Source organism: Loxodonta africana, chromosome 23 (assembly GCF_030014295.1).
Source record: "Loxodonta africana isolate mLoxAfr1 chromosome 23, mLoxAfr1.hap2, whole genome shotgun sequence".
Lineage (NCBI taxonomy): Eukaryota > Metazoa > Chordata > Mammalia > Proboscidea > Elephantidae > Loxodonta > Loxodonta africana.
Genome location: NC_087364.1, coordinates 55,045,619 through 55,065,358, shown reverse-complemented (window position 1 = coordinate 55,065,358; position 19,740 = coordinate 55,045,619). Strand labels below are relative to the sequence as shown.

Below are 19,740 nucleotides of genomic sequence, written 5' to 3'. Positions count from 1 at the left end.
TCCCTCTTTTTCTGCTGTGCTGTTGTCTCAGGCTTGGCTACTCTCAGAGGAAGTCTTACCCAGGCAGGAAGGCCCACTTCGTACAGAGGTTAGTTCTCTGGCTTTATCCAAACGCAGAATCCACTGCCAATGTCCCCGTTCACAAGGCCGGAGGAAGAGGTGGTCGTATGTCCACAATATGGGATATGCAGCCCCTGACGAAATAATCCAATTGTTTCTTCCTCCTTGGAACTTCTCTGAGGTCTCCTTGAAAGGATCATGTTGTCTTGTCTGTGGTTTCTGCCTTTTTCCTCGAGTCTTTTCTACTGTCCATCTACCCAGAATTCTTTAAAATATATGCTCATCCAGTGCCTCCCCCCTCAATAGTGCGATCATTTCATTGTTATTTAAATAATTTTCCTGACATTTTGGTGGGATCTTGGGAAGGAGGAGAGAGAGAGCTAAAGTTATTCAGTTCACTGTCGTGAATTGAAGCCATTAATTTGTGACTGATGGTAACGGGTAGATATGTCCCCAAACACCTCTATCTCTTAATGTGCATTACTCCTTTTGATAAAGTGCCTTAGAATTATTATTGCTAAATTATCTGTGCCCCCCCACCCCATTCCTCCCCCAGCAACAAAGAACCTTTAAATTTTCAGTCTGTGCCATACTTGCTTACTCCGTTCTCTGGGCATGTGGCCTCTTGTAGAAGAAAACAAGCATAACTGTAGAGAGATTACTTGGCATTACCTGCAGTGTGCTTCTTTTTTGTGTATAAGGTTGTACATGTGAAATTGAATATTTATCCAATCACTCATGAAAATGGTCAGAAAATTGAGAAAATTGAGTTTTTACCTCTAGTGAAGCATAGCAAAGCAGGAAAACATTTTTGAAAATGGTTTAGTAAAAGCCTGGGGGAAGAGAGTGAATCCAGCTTCATCATTTTTATTCTTGCCATCTTATATAGATGTGCAATGTAGTTTTAGGGTACTATGATACGTATATCCCAAATGCCTTTTCCACTTTAACACCTTTTAATCCCTCCCGCCCTTTTTTGTAATATGTTTAGGACATTAGGAATACAGAACTTTTCAACATGAGACTTGAAAAATTGAGAAAATACATCAGTGTTTACAGCAGTAATAAAGATAGTGTGTGTATCTGTGGCTTTCAGACTTTTTTTTTTACTGTGCACTACAGTAAGATATACGTTTAACATTGCTGCCTTGTGTACATGTGTGTATAAAACTGAAATTAGAGTTTCATGACAATATTTGCCCCTTATGTGATGCACTCATATTGTCTCTTTCATTAGCAAAAAGGGCTGTGACCCACTGAATTTATTTCACAATCCACTAATTGATTGTGACCTGCAGTTTGAAAACCCCCAGTTTAGATCCTGGTCTGTTGGTATAATGAGAAGGTGGAGGGAGGGCTTGGTATTCAAGGAGACCTGGGTTCTCCTAGCTTAAGGGCCCTGGATAAGTTTCTTCCTTGAGTTTGTTTTTGTAGCTGTAAACTTAGGAACCATAATCTCTTCTTAGTTTGATTGCAAAGATTATGTATAAAGTTCCTAGCAGTGCTAGGGATGATACAGATATTCAGTAACTGGGAACCTTTTATCATCATCATTATTTTTACTATATGCCAGCTATTCTGTTAAGTAGGTGCTGAGATTCAAACATTATTCTTGCCTTTGAAGAGGTAACATTTTATTAGCAGACAAACATACAGGCATATAATTGCCATACAGGATGAGAAGGACATCAGTAGAGTTTGCAAGGGGTATAGGAACATAAAGGAAGAGGTCAGGGTGGGGAAATTACAGCTGTGCTTTTTTTTTTTTTAAATGTTTCAAGAAACTGTCACTCAACTTGTCCCAGCTAAATGGGGTTTTATTTTAAGGATACACATAGGGGGAGGTAAGGAAAAACAGGAGTCTTTTTCAAGTTACAAAGCCAGTGCTCAGTTTCTGGGCTTCATGGAGAGTTAGCCGTCTTCCAGAATATAACGCAGCCTTAGGGACTGAATTACTGTGAGTTGCCCTCAGTAGCAGCCATCCTAGGCTCCCGAGTCTAGTGTTCTGCTGTTTTAACTCAGTTCTGCCTCTTCCTCCCTGCCCGCGCACCTGTCCCTCAGGCACCACTCTCTGCTTTATCGGTTCAGCAGCACTGTGGCTTCCGCTTTCCTCTCTCATGCTCTTGGTTTCTGGACTCCTGGTCTTTTGGTTATAGGTAACAGATTTACGGATGGTGGGAATATAGGTGAGAAGAAAATGCCAAGTTCTGCCCCCTACAGCTTGCTGATTCCAGAATCACAGTAACTTCTGGAGGCTCTGTCTTAGCCATTTCTCTCTCTGTCTCTGGTCTTTTTTTCCCGTACTTGCGTGTTAGGACCTCCTCAACCATCTCGTTTATTGAATTCCGGTCAGGTAGTCTAAGATACCTTGAACCGGATGCTCCTAAGTTTCTCTTGCTGTTGTGGCCCTGACCTCACAGTAAGCCTCGGTAATGTGACTGGTTTCACAGCACATCTGAATTCCAAACGCTGTGGCTTTTTCTTTTAAAACATTTCTAGATGTCCTTCTCTGAGGAGTTGTTAGCAGTTATCTTTTTTGCCTGAGTTCTGATCATCTCTTTATGAGTCTCTATTTTTGCTCCCTTTTCAGGTAATTTTAACTTTATTATTTTGAGCATTTGCGCATTTAATATGGTGCAGAATTAAAAGGTACAAAAGAGTATACAGGGAAAAGCCTGCCCACACCTGCCCCTTAGCCATGTAGTTTTCCTCGTTGGAAGCTATCAGTATTACCGGTTTCTTACGTGCCCTTCCCGGAAGTGGTGTTATAATATGTGTTTGTTTTTGCAGGACTCCCCCCATCCCCCCACCCCCCAATTTGTGGTATAGCATACACACTGTTTTGCCTCTCAACAATATACCCTGGGATTATACCCATGTCGGTACCTGAAGAATTTCATAATTCTTTTTTGTGACTTTGTAATAGCTCGTTGTCGTATCACCAGACCACTGTTGCGGTCAGCGAGAAAGAGGAAGACTTTCAACAAGATGGGTTGACACAGTAGCAGCAACAATGGGCTCAAGCATAGCAACAATTGTGAGGATGGCACAGGACCAGGCAGTGTTTTCGTGCTGCTGTACATATGGTCACTATGAGTCGGAACCTACCCGACGACACTTAATAACAACAACATTGATGGAAAAGGCTGTTTCTTTCTTTCTTTTTTTGGCTAATGCTGCAGTGAATACCATTTTATATAAGTTTTTTTGCACGTGTGCAAGTATATTTTAAAGGATAAATACCCACAGTGAAATTTCTGGGTCAAAAGGTATATGCATTTTTAAATTTAGAAAGATATTGCCAGATTCTGTCCATGGGGATTGTAGTAATTTACACTCCCACCAGTAAAATTTGAGTGTAACACCACGAACTGTTACAGAGCTGCTCATCTTCATCAGGCTGGTAGATGAAAAATAGTATCACGTAATTAAGATACGTTTTTCATTATAACATACACATGAAAAGGCACAAGTCTTGGTAATACAGCTTGATGAATTTCACAAATTGAACAGACCTGTGCCCTGATGGTGCAGTGGTTAAAGTGTTTGATTGCTAACCAGAAGGTTGGCAGCTGGAAACCACCTGCGGCTCTGCGGGAGAAAGATGTGGCAGTCGGCCTCCGTAGAGATTGACAGCTGTGGAAACCCTAGGGGGTCACTATGAGTCAGAAGCGACTCGAGGGCAGTGGGTTTGGTTTTTGGTTTATGCAGTCACTACTCCAGCGACTGCTCCGTCTTCATCCTCTAGAAAGCTATTATCCTAACATGTCATCAATTCACGTTTTTGTACTTAATAAATATGAAATCATACAGTACTCACTCGTTTCTGGCTTCTTTTGCTCAACATTATTTTTGAGATTCGTCCACTTGTATCAGAAGTTCTCAGGGAAGTCTTAATTTGCATTTTTCTGAAGCGGTAGGTGAATATCTTTTAATATGTGTTAACCTTTAAAATTTCTATTTTCTGTAAGCTCTTCATTTCCTGTATCTGTCACTGTAGGGTCATCCTCTTACAGAGCTCTTTGTGTGTTGTTGGTTGCTGTCAAGTTGATTCCTACTCATCGTGACCCCGTGTGCGCAGAGTAGAACTGCTCCATAGTGTTTTCAAGACTGTGCCGTACCAGAAACAGATCGTCAGGCCTTTCTTCCTGAGAGCTCCTGGGTGGGTTCGAACCACCAACCTTTCAGCTAGTAGTTGTGCACTTAACTGTCAGGGCCGCCCTTTATATGGAAAGGAAGTTAATCCTTTGGATATGAGTTGTAATTACTTACCTCAGTTAAATGTGCCTTTTGATTTTACGTATTGATGGTTCTTGCCATGAAGAATTAAAATAAATTATAATATGGTGTAATTAATTTTGTCATGGCTTTTTAAAACTTTTTCTCATTATTTTACTTATTTGCTTTCCTCATTTTTCTTATTTACTTAATTGCTTTCATCTCATAATTCTTGTTAAGTCACATGCTGCTATCAACAAAATGTAACTGCAATAAAGAAATGAAAAGTGATGGCACTGGAAGTGAAATTTGAATTAGCCATTCAGCTCAAATTTGTGTTCAGATCTGACCATGAAGGTGCTGATGCTGCAGTTGTCCAGGAGACTCCAGTCGTCGAACCGGAAGAGATTAGCGAAGGCAAACTTCTGGGCATAAATGAGGAACATGGTAGTGATGAAAAGGATGAAGATGGTCCAGTGGTGATGCTGGCAAAACACGTCACACCCAAGGAGCTCTCTCGGAGACATTTCATGACATTGCAAATGCAAAGAATTTAATGTTAAAGCTTATCCCCAACTTGGGAAAGAATATGACAGTTTCCCAAGCCGTAGAATAGATGTCAAATCTAGGTGCTGATATTCTCAAGAGCTCTGTGAGGCACGCACAGTATGCAAGGTAAACAAAGATAGCAGTGATTTTTGTATATTTAACCCACAGTCAACAAATCACCCTCTCATGCCCAAAATAAGAGAATAATTTTTTTTTAATTGTGCTTTAGGTGAAAGTTTACAACTCAAGTTAATTTCTCATACGAAAATTTATACACATATTGTTATGCGACCCTAGTTACAATCCCTACAATGTGACAGTACATTCCACTTTTCTGCTCTGGGTTTCCCGTGTCCATTTGACCAGCTCCTATGCGTTTCTGCCATCTCATCCTGCCTCTGATCAGGAACTGCCCATTTAGTCTCAAGTATCTACTTGAGCTAGGAAGCACACTCTCTTTATGAGTCTTATTTATGTTTTATAGTCCAGTCTAATCTTTGTCTGAAGAGTTGGCTTCAGGAATGGTTTTAGTTCCTGGGTTAACAGCGTCCAGGGGCCATGTCTTTGGGGGGGGTGCGGGGTTCTTCTAGTCTCAGACCATTAAGTCTCGTCTTTTTACGTGAATTTGAGTTGCACATGACAGTTTTCTCCTGCTCCGTCAGGGACTCTCCCTAGTGTTCCCTGTCAGGGCAGTCGTTGGCAGTAGCCGGGCACCACCTAGTTCATCTGGTCTCAGGCTGGTGGGCTCTCTGGTTTATGTAGCCCTTTTGTCTCGGGGTAATATTTTCCTTGTGTCTTTGGTGTTCTTCATTCTCCTTTGTTCCAGGTGGGTTGGGACCAACTGATGCATCTTAGATGCTCAGTAACAAGCTGTTAAGATGCCAAATGCCACTTACAAAGTGGGATGCAGAACATTTTCTTGATAAACTTTGTTATGCCAGCTGACCTAGATGTCGCCTGAAACCATGGTTCCCAGATCCCCGTCCCTGCTACTCTGTTCCTTGAAGTGTGTGGAAACTTCTTAGTTCTTGGTTTAATCCAGTTGTGCCGACTTCCCCTGTATCGTGTGTTGTCCTTCCCTTCCCCTAGGATAATTCTTGTCCACTATCTAATTAGTGAATACCACCTGCCTCCCTCTCTCCCTCCCCACCCTTGTAACCATCAAAGAATGTTTTCTTCTCTGTTTAAATCTTTTCTTAAGTTCTTATTAATAGTGGTTTCTTAAAATACTTGACCTTTTGCGACTGTTTCACTAAGCATACCGCCTTCCAGATTTATCCATGTTATAAGATGTTTCATGGATTCACAGTTGTTACTTATCATACTGTTTCATTGTGTGAATGTACTTTAATTTGTTTATCCATTCATCTGTTGATGGGCACCTAGGCTGTTTCCATCTTTTTGCTACTGTGAACAGTGCGGCAATGACTATGGGTGTACATATTCACATGATGGCTCTTATTTCTCTAGGATATATTTCAAGGAGTGAGATTGCTGGATTGCGTGGTACTTCTATTTCTCGCCTTTTAAGGAAATGCCAAATTGACTTCCAAAGTAAATTGTATGTACCATTTTACATTCCTACCTAAATGTTTCAGTCTCTCCCAAACCTTTCCAACATGTATTATTTTGTGTTTTTTGAATTAATGCCAGGCTTGTTGGGGTGAGACGGTATCTCATTGTAGTTTTCATTTGCATTTCTCTTAATGGCTAATGGAAATTCTGGTGGTGTAGTGGTTAAGAGCTATGGCTGTTAACCAAAAGCTTGGCAGTTCAAATCTACCAGGTGCTCCTTGGAAACTCTATGGGGCATTTCTACTTTGGAAACCCTGGTGGTGTAGTGGTTAAGTGCTACGGCTGCTAACCAAAAGGTCAGCAGTTCGAATCTGCCGGGCGCTCCTTGGAAACTCTATGGGGCAGTTCTACTCTGTCCTGTAGGGTTGCTGTGAGTCGGGATCGACTCGATGGCAGTGGGTGGGTAATGGCTAATGATCGTGAGCACTTCCTCATATATCTGTTAGCTACCTGAATTACTCCTTTGGTGAAGTGTCTGTTCATATCCTTTGCCCATTTCTTGACTGAGTAATTTGTCTTTTTGTTGTTGAGGTTTTGCAGTATCTTGTAGTTTTAGAGATTAGACCCTGATTGGATATGTCATAGCCAAAATTTTTTTCCTAGTTCGTAGGTTGTCTTTTTACCCTTCTGGTGAAGTCTTTTGATGAACATTAATGTTTGATTTTTAGGCACTCTCGGTTATCTAGTTTGTCTTCTGGTGTTTGTGCATTGTTTGTTATGTTTTGTATTCTATTTATGCCCTGTATTAGGGCTCCTAGCATTGTCCCTATTTTCTTCCATGATCTTTATTCTTTTAGATTTTATATTTAGGTCTTTGATCTGTTTGAGTTAATATTTGTACATGGTGTGAGATACTGGTCTTGTTTAATTTTTGCAGATAGGTATCCAGTTATGCCAGCACTGTTTGTTAAAGAGACTATCTTTTCCCCAGTTAACGGACTTTGGGCCTTTGTCAACTATCAGCTGCTCATAGCTGGATGAATTTACATCTGGGTTCTCAGTTCTGTTCCATTAGTCTGTGTATCTGTTTGTTGTACCAGTACCGGGCTGTTTTGACTACTGTGTCGGTATAATAGGTTCTAAGATCAGATAGAGTGAGGCTTCTTACTTTATTCTTCTTTTTCAGTAATGCTTTACTTATCTGGGGCCACTTTCCCTTCCTATATGAAGGTGGTGATTTGTTTCTCCCATCTTGTTAAAAAATGTCACTGGAATTTGGATCAGGATTGCGTTGTATCTCTAAATAGCTTTGGGTAGAATTGACGTTTTCACAGTGTTGAGTCTTCGTATCCATGAGCAAGATATGTTTTTCCACTTATGTAGGTCTATTTTGGTTTCTTGCAGTGTAGTGTCTTTGTAGTTTTCTTTGTATAGGTCTTTTACTTCTCTGGTTAGATTTAATCCTAAGTATTTTATCTTCTTGGGGGCTATTGTAAATGGTATTGATTTGGTGATTACCTCTTCAACGTTCTCTTTGTTGGTGTGGAGGAATCCATCTGATTTTGTATGTTTATCTTGTATCCTGATACTCTGCTGAACTCTTCTATTAGTTTCAGTAATTTTCTTATGGACTCTTTGGGGTTTTCTGTGTATAAGGTCATATCATCTGCCGATAGGAATACTTTTACTTCTTCCTTGCCAATTGGGATGCCCTTTTTCTTGCCTTATTGCTCTGCTTAGGACCTCCAGCACAATGTTGAATAAAAGGGATGATAAAGGGCATTCTTGTGTGGTTCCCATTCTCAAGGGGAATGCTTCCAGACTCTCTCCATTTAGGATGATGTTAGCTGTTGGCTTTGTATAAATGCCCTTTGTTATATTGAAGAATTTCCCTTCTGTTCCTGTTTTGCTGAGAGCTTTTATCATGAATGGATTTGGACTTTGTCAAATGCTTTTTCTGCATCAGTTGATAATATCCTGTGGTTCTTATCTTTTGTATTATTTATGTGATGGATTGCACTGTTCTTCTAATGTTTCACTATTCCTGCATACTTGGGTATGAATCCCACTTGGTCATGGTGAATTATTTTTTTGATATGTTGTTGAATTCTGTTGACTAGAATTTTGTTGAGAATCTTTGCGTCTGTATTCACGAGGTCATGTAGGTCTGTAATTTTCTTTTTTTTGTGGTGTCTTTACCTGGTATTGGTATCAGGGTTATGCTGGCTTCATAGAATGAGTTTGGGAGTATTCCATCCTTTTCTATTCTCTGAAATACCTTTAGTAGTACTGGTGTTGGCTCTTTAGTAGTGCTGGTGTTAATTCCCCAGTGAAACCGTCAGGTCCAGGGCTTTTTTTTTTTTGCTTGGAGTTTTTTTAATTACCTTTTCAATTTCTCTCTCTCTTTTTTTTTATAGGTTTATTTAGTTTTTCTACCTCAGTTTGTGTTGGTTTGGGCAGGTTAGAGTGTTTCCAGAAATTTGCCCATTTCCTCTAGGTTTTCAAATTTGTTGGAATACAGTTTTTCATAGTATTCTCTCATGATTCTATTAATTTCAGTTGAGTCCGTTGTGATACTGCCCATCTCATTTCCTATTTGGGTTATTTGCTTCCCCTCCTGTTTTTCTTTTGTTGGTTCGGCCAGTGGTTTATCAAGTTTGTTGATCTTTTCAAAGAGCCAGCTTTTGGTCTTGGTAACTCTTTTGATTTCTATTTCTGCTCCAATTTTTATTATTTCTTTTCTTTTGGTGGCTGTGGGCTCTTTTTTGCTGCTCTCTTTCTATCTGGTTGAGTTGTAGGGTTAGTATTTTGATTTTGGCCTTTTTCTTCTTCATGGATGTGTGCATTTATTGCTATAAATTGACCTTTGAGCACTGCTTTTGCTGTGTCACAAAGGTTCTGGTAGGATGTGTTTTCATTCTCATTTGATTCTGTGAATTGTTTTATTCCATCCTTGATTTCTTCTATAATCCAGTAGTTTTTTGAGCAGTGTTGTTCAGTTTCCATGTATGATTTTTTTTCCTTGTCTTTTCTGTTATTGGTTCCTACTTTTATGCCTTTACGGTCAGAAAAGATGCTCTGTAATATTTCGATGGTTTGGATTCTGTTGAGGCTTGCTTCGTTGCCTAATGTGTGGTCTATTCTGGAGAATGTTCCAAGTGCGTAGGAAAAGAAAGTATGCTTGGCTGCTGTTGGTTGGAGTATTCTGTATATGTCTGTGAGGTCAAGTTGGTTGATTGTGGCATTTACATCTTCTGTGTCTTTATTGAGCTTTCTGGATGTTCTGTCCTTTACCAAAAATGGTATGTTGAAGTCTCCTACTACTGTTGTAGAGCTGCCTGTTTCTCTTTTTCAGTGTTGTTAGAGTTTATGTGTTTTGTAGCCCTGTTGTTGGGTGCATAAATATTTATTATGGTTATGTCCTCCTGGTGTATTGATCCTTTAATCATTATATAGTGTCCTTCCTTATCCTTTGTGGTGTATTTTGCTTTAATGTCTATTTTGTCAGAGATTAATATTGCCACTCTTGATCTTTTTGGATTGTTGTTTGCTTGATTGATTTTTTTCCATTCTTTGAGTTTTTAGTTTGTGTCTTTTAGTCTAAGGTGTATCTCTTTTAGGCAGCATATAGATGGATTTTTTTTTTTTTTTTAATCCATTCTGCCCCTCTCTGTCTCTTTATTGGTGCATTTAGTCCATTTACATTCAGCATAAATATTGGTAGGTATAAGTTTAGTGATGTCATTTTGATGTATTTTCTTTTCATCTTTTTCATTGTTGTTGATTTTGTATTTGCCGAATCTTTATGTTTTTCTTCTTTTTTATTTTGATGTGTAGGTTGTTAGTTTCCTTTGTGGTTACCTTAATATTTTTGTATTTTTCTGAATTTCACCCAATCTTTTATTTCTTGATACTGCCTTGACGTCCTCTCCATATGAAAGTTCAATGACTACGTTATTTAGTCCCTCTTGTTTGTTTCAATGTTGTCATCTTTTACATATTGGTGTCTGTGTTTTCCCTATTGTTGGTGTTTTAGCTTTGATTGATTTTTGTAACTTCCCTACCTGGTTTGGTATGGTTGTTCTGTCCTGTGTTCTAGTCTTGGGTGATTATCTGATGTTATTGATTCTCTAACTGGAGGACTCCCTTTAGTATTTCTTGTAAATTTGGCTTGGTTTTTACAAATTCTCTTAACATCTGTTTATCTGGAAATGCCTTAATGTCATCATGATATTTGAGAGATGTTTTTGCTGGATATATAGTTCTTGGCCTTCAAGGCTTTATGTATGTCATCCCATTGCCTTTTTGTCTGCATGGTTTTTGCTAAGTAGTCAGAGCGTGGTCTGTTGACTCTTCTTTGTAGATGACTTTTTGTTTATCCCTAGCCACTCTTAAGTCTCTATTTTTGGTTTTGGCAAGTTTGATTATAATATGTCTTGGTGACTTTGTTTTGGCGTCTACCCTGTGTAGGATTTGATGAGCTTCTCAGATACATATCTTCTCATCTTTTAAGGTATCAGGGAAGTTTTCTGCCAACAAATCTTCGACAATTCCCTGTGTTTTCTATTATCCCCTCCTGTTCTGGTACTCCATTCACTCTTAGGTTATTCCTCTTGATGGAGTCCCACATAATTCGCAGGGTTTCTTTGTTTTTTTAAATTCTTTTGTCTGATTTTTCATCAAATAAATTGGGTGTAAAGTGCTTTATCTTCAGTGTCACTAATTCTGACTTCCATTGCCTCATTCTGCTCCTCTGACTTTCTGTTGAGTGTCTAATTCTGAAATTTTACTGTTAATCTTTTGGATATCTATTTGCTGGCTCTCTGTGGATTCTTGCACCTGTTAAATTTGTCATTATGGACTGGTATAAGCTTCTTAAGTTCCTCTCTTGCTGTGCCTGTGTATTCTCTGACTTGGTCTGCGTTTTGCCTGATCTCCTTCCTGATCTCTTGAAGAGCTCCGTATATTAATCTTCTGAATTCTACCTTCAGTAACTCAAAGATTTTATCTTCCTCTGGGAGGTTTCTTGGTTCTTTGTTTTGGTGGCTTGCTGAAGCTATCATGGTCTGCCTTTTTATGTGATTTGATATTGACCTTTGTCTCTGAGCCATCAGTAAGTTATTATATTTGTTTTTTGTTTGGTTACTGTGTCCTAGCATCTTGTTTGTTCTGATATACCCAAATAGGCTGGTCGTGTGAGCTACCTTGATTATTGTCCTTTTGAAGCTCTCATGTCCTATCACCAGGTGGTTAGAGCTGCTATTCAGTATGTGAACCCAGAAGTCCATTTACTTTTCTTGTGTGGATTCAGCTCAGGTGTCCAGGTCTTTGGTCACTGAGTGTGTGGTGCAAGCTCTTACTTACACTCCTAGACAGGCAGGGCTACCTGGAGGTTATTGGAACAGCCACAGGGATCTGGAGGCAGTAGGGGGTTCTGCGCTGAGCTAGGTAGGGCGCTGATGGCTGCCTCTGAGTGCCTTGGTGGAAGGCATATCCCTGTTGCTTAGAGAGTGTTGGTGTATGGGTTTTGCAGCCAGACTTTGGGCACCCAGTCCTATTGGATGTAAGGACTAGGAGGCACCACTTATTCTCGGACCCCTGTCTTGGGTGGCTAGGTGGAGTGGGTGGAACTATCAGTCCTCAGGCCCCTTATGTGGGTTGGTGAGGACCCTGCTTAATGGCCAGGGTGGTGTCAACTGTCATGAATCTGCCACTCCCTCTTAGCTGTTGCAGCTGAAAATAGGCTTCGTGTATGTACCCTGTTGCACTCTGCTAATGAGGGCTTCGGCTGTTGAAATGGACCAGGTCTAGCCAGGGATGAAAGGCATTCAAAGTCTGTGGACCCCTTCTGCCTGCTCTGAGATCCTGGTTTAGGGGAGCTGGCAACTTATTTTTTTCCTGTTTGTTATTTGTTCGTTAGTTTGTTTCCTTTCCAAAGCCAGGAGAATGGCTTGGGGTGTGTGATGGGGTCCCACTTCTGGCCCAGAGGGTGCCACATTCACTGAAGCGAGCCTTGGATAGGAGCAGAGCTGGTGAGGGTGTGAGTGAATTGGAGAGAGGAACTTCCCAGAGGGGGAAAGTGTTTTGTTTTGTTTTGTTTTTAAATCTCATTCGGTTGGTTAGATGCTTGCACTTAACTTTTACAGCTCTAGCATGCTCCCTTGGAACCGCAGGCTTGTGCAGACTCTCTGCCCTTGGTTTCTCCCACTGTGGAAAACGTGTCCCGAGTGCTCCTGCTTGCCTCAGCCCGCACACGCTGGCCTGTCTAGCCTGCAGGGTGCCGGTTTGGTCAGGCCTGGCCAATCCTTGCTGCTTCTGAACTGTCTCTTCTTCCTCCTGCCACTCAGTCCAACTCCTCAGCTTTGTCTTTGATGTTTGGGGCTCCTAGATTGTCATATATAATGAATTTACTTGTTTTTTTGGATTGTTTAAGAGGGACCACAGGAAGCATTTGACTCTTCTGTCATTTGGGCCTTGCCTCGGAGAATAAATTTAACAAATATTGAAGAAAAAGTGTTGTGAATAAAGCATTGTGTTCCATTTTACATGTTATGTATTAAGAAGGACACAAACTAGAGCAGCTTTTTGTAGTCAGTAAGTCACAAACTTAACATGGGAAATATAAACACTTGGCGATGAGAGCCTGAGGGAAGGGTCTTCTAGTAGCTGAAGATTTTCATTGGTGCAGAGTTCCGCTTGTTCTGTGTCACTCCAGGGGCCATAAGTCAAAGTTACAGGTAGACAGATACGTTTTAGTCATAGGAAGGAAGAACTTTGAAGCACTTGTGAATAATAATGTAGTAAAACGGGCACTCCCATGGAAGAGCACTTCACTCATCAGTGGGGAAGTTCGGGCAGAGATTCAGTGATGGGTCCTTTTGTCATTGTTATTACAGAAAGGATTTCTGCTTTTAAACAAGGTTGCTTTAGAATCTTAAGGTTTCTGGTAATTCACTCAGTTGGCTGAATTAGGGATTACCATTTTCCTTTTCTAGTTTACTTTCACGTTTGTAAGTTTTTCTCTCGAGGGTTTAATCCTTTTGCAGACTTTGTCAGGTAGCAGAACCAGGGTTGAGTGAAAAGAGAACGCTGTTGTCATGAAGAATTAAATGGTAGAGGTACTCCACTTTCTGATTAGCTAACATTATTAAGTATTACTCTGAGCCAGTTCTCTTCATTTTGGCTTTCCATAAGTAACCTTGTTGGAAAGCAGAGTGAACAGTGGGCAAGAAGCACTTCATAAGCAGTGAAAGTTGGGTTAGAGCTGAAAGTTAAAATATTAATTGAACATCACGTTTGTGCATAGTTGTGTTTTGTAGATTGTGGATTGAAGAAAGTTTGAATAAATTATAGGAAAATGTAAATTACGATAGTATAAATGTAATTTCATTGTCATCCTTTCAGGAAAATCTAAAAATTACCACTACTGATTCAGGAAATTATGCTCTTAGTAAAATGATTCATTATGAGAGTAGACTGTAAAAAAATGTACTCAGGAAAAACTGTACTAATGTGTGTTTGGACTTTTGTGATAGGTATATTTGAATCATGTGTCTTAGGGGGTTGGAAGGAAATCCAATTGTTATATAATCTGATTGTGGCAAATGAATCAATTTAAACACCTGCCCTTGAGACAGCATTATTTCGGGACCTTTATACAGTCCTCAAATTCCAAAGAACTGTATTGCTCAAAGTAGAATTAGGAATGTGAAAAACTAGATGTCTTTATTTCTTTGAAGTGATATATTGGAACAATCTTCAAAATAAGGAAAAGCTTTTCATTTCACCTGCTCCACGTTTTCAAATTTTATCCTATTTGCTAATTTTAGGGGGTTTCCCTTATTGTGAAGATTATTCCAAATCTCATTTTTGAGTATAGGCTGCATCTTCTTGGGTGTGAACAACTGGGTTCAAACAAAGCCTTTTCTCTGTGACGTTGGTGCAAATTGATGAAAGGGGAGGTGTCTTTATGTAACTGCAGCTTTTGAAGGATTAAATTGTAAACTTGTGTGGATGTGTGTATTCTTTCATGATTAAGAAGGTAAAGCTGTTGTTTTCAGTGTGATGCGTGAGTTCTCGCTTTGAGTGGCTATATTCTTTTTAAGTAGACTCTTAAGATTTTCTTTTCCTTTGCCTGTTTTTGGGTGTACCCCGTAAAGATTACTTACTGTTCACAGGTTTCTCTCTGTGATCTTACCAGAATTTTAAAGACTTCGTTTTCCCTTCTCTCAGTTAAAAGAAGTAAAACATGTATGTGCAATACAAGACAGAACATGGGGGAAATACTGCACAGCATGTCTTTTTCCTATGCTGACTTTTGACCATTAATGTGTAATAGCTCTGTTACTTGAATTTAGAGGAAAGTTCATTATGTTAAAGAGGAAGCTACGATCAACTAGAATTAGCTATATTGTATTTAAAAAAATGTTGGTGTTGGAAAATGCAGACATTGTTGATACTAATTGTTTGGCATTTTGGAAGAATGTGAAAAGATTGATTTCTGACTGTGATCTGTGCTTTGATTTGCAGCTATAACCACTATTTAAAGAATCCGTTGGTCTTTGCCAGAGACCATTGATCTGTGAGCTCTGCTTTTCTTCACACTTGACTTTAATAGCTATACAAAAGCTAGCCCAGCAAAATTGAATTTCCAACCATGTGGCATCAGTTTTGGTAGACTTGCAGTATTTTAGGTTCTGAAATTTTGGGTCAGAGATCTTGTCATCTTAAAGTGCTTAAGGGTTCAAATTGTGTAGAGCCAAATTTGACATCAGTGTTAAGAGTCGGATCTCATGATTATGTTAGGGGCTTTGTATTAGTACTTGGCCATTTTCATGAGACATGATGAATTTCTTGATGCTGTTCTCCCATTTCTGTCATATCACCTCTTCTTTTACCCTGACCAGGAGTCATATCTCGTCTGAATTCCTAGATACTTTGTCACAGACTTACAGTGCTTTCCACATCTGTCTTGTATTGCAGTTATTATGGCTTCTCTCATTTGAGTGGACAAGGAAATATTTAATTCTTATATACCCTATAACACCTACTAAGAACACACTTTACTTAATAGACACAGTATTTATGGAATAAGCAAATTTGACGGTAATGCTCAGAAGCAGTGTGTTGGTGTATTTATCAACTTTGTACAGATGTTATCTTAAATACAACAAAAAGCAGTTGCTCATGGCAGCCCCACATATGTCAGAGTAGAACTGTGCTCTGTGAGGTTTTTCATGGCTGATTTTTCAAAAGTAGGTCACTAGGCCTTTGTTCTGAGGCACGTTTGTGTGGACTTGAACCTTTTTCTAACCTTTTGGTTAGCAGCTGAGCCCGTTAACTTTTGCACCACCCAGGGACTCCAATTTAAGTATGTCTATTTTTTTACTATTAATAGGAAACCCCGGTGGCGTAGTGGCTTAGTGCTGTGGCTGCTAACCAAATGGTCGGCAGTTCAAGTCTGCCATGCGCTCCTCGGAAACCCTATGAGGCGTTGCATAGGGTCGCTTTGAGCACTTTTTTTTTTTTTTAGTAGAAAAAAACTTTGCTTATTAACACTACTTTTGATTTCCAAAGCACCTTATGGTTTCATCATCGCATAAATTAGTAAATATGCAGGGATTAACCTTAATTCCTTCAACTGGGGAATTGAGGTACGTTCTCTTCGTGACTTGGTAACGTTCCTTTGTATGTACATACCACATTTTGTTTACCCACTCATCTGTTGATGTTCCTTCAACTTTTTAAAGAAATATCCTTAATAATGTCTTAGTGAAATATGTCCCCTTTGAATAATGCTTGAGGATAGAATACTGGTGTGGATTGACATCAAGGAAACATGTGAATGTAATAAGATTTAGGAATATTGGGAACAAATAGATAATCAGCAGTAGGGTCAGTCTAGATATGCTTTGAATAAAAGTATATCATATTTTTCTTGTGACCTTCTTCCAAACTTTTACCTACTTAAGCACAGATTTGAGTAGGGCTCGACTTCAAGGAGTCGATGCCAGGTCATTCACCATTCAGAGAATTCCTTGGAGGCTTGGGGTTTGAAGCAATTCCAGTTGTTTAGATTGTTTTTCCAAGAGTGGTGTGGTTATAACTGGATGGTTCTCTCCTTACTTTAGAATTTAAAGTCCATGGGGGCAGTGCCTAAATGAGATTTTAATGAATGAATGAATTAAAAAAAAAATACTTTAGAGACTTCGGACAGAAATCAAGTGACTTTGAAAGAACAGACTTTTGAATCTGGATCTTCTATATTGTCCTGATGTGGGACCAGTTTCTTAAGAGTGTGGCTTAGAGTACTCGTTGCTTGAGCATTCTACAAGTATGTCCTAAGTTTCTGACTGAGAACATTAGATAAGATGATAAGTGAGGTTAAGAAAGAAAGTCACGCTTTATGTACTGTTAAGGAATCTGTAAAGTGTCATTGGTCCCAGACTCTTGCTTACTACTTTGACAGTATGAAAATCAGCAAATTGATGAGGTCAGAATGTTCAGTGGTTGGTTGACATTCATCTTACTCCTTCCCACTGAACGCATTATACTCTTTAACACTGCTTCTCTGCTCTTTGAATGAAATAGCCAGTTTAACTTTATACTTTTCCCAATCAGTTTACATGAAAATAAAATGAATTTATTTAAGCTCCAAGTAGGATTTGCTGACTTCTTTCAAGTTAGAAAGTCACTGTACTAGTGGGATCAGGAGTTAGACTGGATCATATTGTTAAAATCTTTATTACCAAACTTGAGAAGATGCATATTAATGGCATTTATAGAGCACATTAAATTGCCTGGGGTAGCAAACATCAGGGAGAACTGAGAGCTTATACTCCCTTGAATGGCAAACTACAAGTTATTTCCTGTTAAAGTTTTAAAATTATTTTGATGCTGTATCTAGATAAAATATTTGAAACTACACAGATATTCAGTAATCTACATGACTCTCAAAACCAAAATAAAGGTACAATTTTAATATACTATATAATTATGGCGAAGGCATAATAGAAGCCTTATTAAATTTACCCATTGTTTGCTATCACTGAAAGTATCCTTCTCAGGAGCTCGGCGTTGCTGTTCTAGGCAGTAGTTTCATTGCTTCTCAGCTACTCTTTAGAAGTCAGGGAATAGGAATAATAGTACACTGACACTTGTTTTGAAAGAAATGGACATTTGATTAATCCAGTACCCATTATAGATGCTTATTTGTGATGTTAATTTAAAACGGGTATTATTTCTTACAGGTCAAAATCTTGATCCATTCCCGCTTCCTTTTCAAATAACCCATTTATCTTCTGCTGTACTTTATATCTAATATTTAATCCGGAAATGATGCCCCATTTTGGGTGTGCGAATAGCAGTCTGTTTAAAAACAAAACCATAGTTTTCTTTTTGTAAAATAAACTGTGCATAATATTTGTAGGCGTACAAGGTAAAGCATGCTAGACATTCAGGTTGACTATTTTCATTGGTAGTTTATTTCAGCATATCTGTGTTCTATTAAAGACTGCTCAGTGTTTCCCATCGCACACAAAATCTAGCAAAATGACAGTTCCTGCTGTTTGTTAAAGGTGACGCATAGAAAACCCTATGGAGCAGTTCTACTCTGCACGCATGGGGCCACCATGAGTTGGAAGCTACTTGACTGTAACAACAACAGGTGGCCAAATGGTTTGTGTTGACTGCTAACCGAAAGGTTGGTGGTTTGAACCCACCCAGTGGTACTGCTGAAAAAAAGGCCTGGAGATCTACTCTCTTAAGATTACAGCCAAGAAAACCCTACGGAGCAGTTCTACTCTGTAACACATGTGATTGCCAAGAGTTGGGATCAACTTAATGGCAACCAACAAATACTACCATTTATTAAGTGCTTTTTGTATCCCTGGTTGGCATGTGTGATCTTAATGTAGTTCTCATAATCATAACTCTCTGAGAGTTTTATTCTACAGTGATAACCTGAGGCTTAGAGAGATTAAATAAATAACCTAACATCTTACACTCAGTAGGTAATAGTCATACTACTCTTGCAAGTCTATTCTAGTTCTGTGAGTAGCCTCTTCTATCTTACTGCTTGGAATGGGGTAAAGAATAAATCAAGCTGTGAATTCATCAAAAGTGGAAGGTGTGCATAAATATTTACTGAATAATTTAATGCATTAATAGAATTGAATAATTTTAAAGGACTAGACATATGTGTTTGACAGTTGTGTTTTATAAAGTTTACAAATGAAATAGCTTGGCATGTTGTTGTTATTGTTGAATTGGCTCCAACTTACGGTGACCTTACGTGTAACAACACAGCGTTGCCTGGTCCTGCGCCATCTTCGTGATTGCTGGTATGCTTGAGTCCATTGTTGGGGCTGTTGTGTGAGGGCCTCTCATTGATGAGAGTTTCCCTCATTTTTAGTGGCTACTAAACCAAACATGATACCCTTTTCTAGTGATTGGCCTTTCTTTATGCGGTGGGTCAGTCTCTCCACCATCCTTGCTTCTAAAGAAAATCCTGGTTGTATTTTTTCAAAGACTGATTTATTGCTTTTTTTTCGGCTTTTCACAGTATATTTAATATTCTTCACAGCATTACAGTTTGAAAACATCAATTCTTATGTCTTTTTCATTAACTAGCTTTCGCATGCATATGAGGTGAATGAAAAGACCACGGGTTGGGTCAGGTGCACCTCAGTCATTAAAGTGACATCTTTGCTTTGAAATTTTTAAAGAAATACTTTGTAGCAGATTTGCCAAGTGCGGCACATTGAGTTCTTTTTTTTATTATTGTGGTGAAAATACACCCACCAAAATATTCATCAGCACGTCTACTGCATTTACAACTCAGTGACATGATGGTATTTTTCAGGTTGTGCCACCATTATCATTATCCTTTTCAAAATATTCCGCCACCATTAGCATAATCTCAGTGCCCCCTAAACAAAAGCTCTCCCTTCCCCCTCCTCCCCACCCCTGGTGACCGTTGGTAACCGTCTAACAGCAGTGGTTGTGCTTTCTAATTTGAATCTGGGTTTGTAACAGAGTAGCACTGCATTAAAATGCTTTCAAAATGTTTTACTAAAATGTGGTAGCTACGTTAATGTGTTTGGGTAACGCAAATAATTTTAGAGCTAAGTGTGATTGTTAAATAATTGGTTATAAGTTCTTATTCTTTACTGTCGGAACCAGAATTATACTTCCGATATACTGAATTTTAGATATGGTGTGCATTAGGCGAACATTTATTTTTGTACTTCCTGAATTGACTTTGTCAAGGAGTGAAGAACAGTTATACAATCTTGTTGTCATTGGTTTTTATTGTACCTGTACTGATAAGGTCTTCATTTTAACTACCCTCCCTTTTGTGGGTGGGGTATATATTTTAGCATACGTGCCAGACATTGT

The 19,740-nt window shown here is 39.1% G+C and overlaps 1 protein-coding gene across 10 annotated transcripts in view; it reads left to right on the top strand.

The window, feature by feature from the left end:
• Positions 1-19,740, top strand: part of TBL1XR1 (TBL1X/Y related 1) — a 190,293-nt gene that overhangs the window by 57,801 nt on the left and 112,752 nt on the right. For 5 of the 10 annotated variants that reach the window (XM_064275493.1, XM_064275492.1, XM_064275498.1 and 2 more), the window contains exon 2: positions 6,298-6,388. The exons of the other annotated variants lie outside the window; for them this stretch is intronic. The gene's annotated coding sequence lies outside the window, so the exon portion shown is untranslated. The remainder of the gene's footprint in view (positions 1-6,297; positions 6,389-19,740) is intronic. 10 annotated transcript variants of the gene reach the window in all.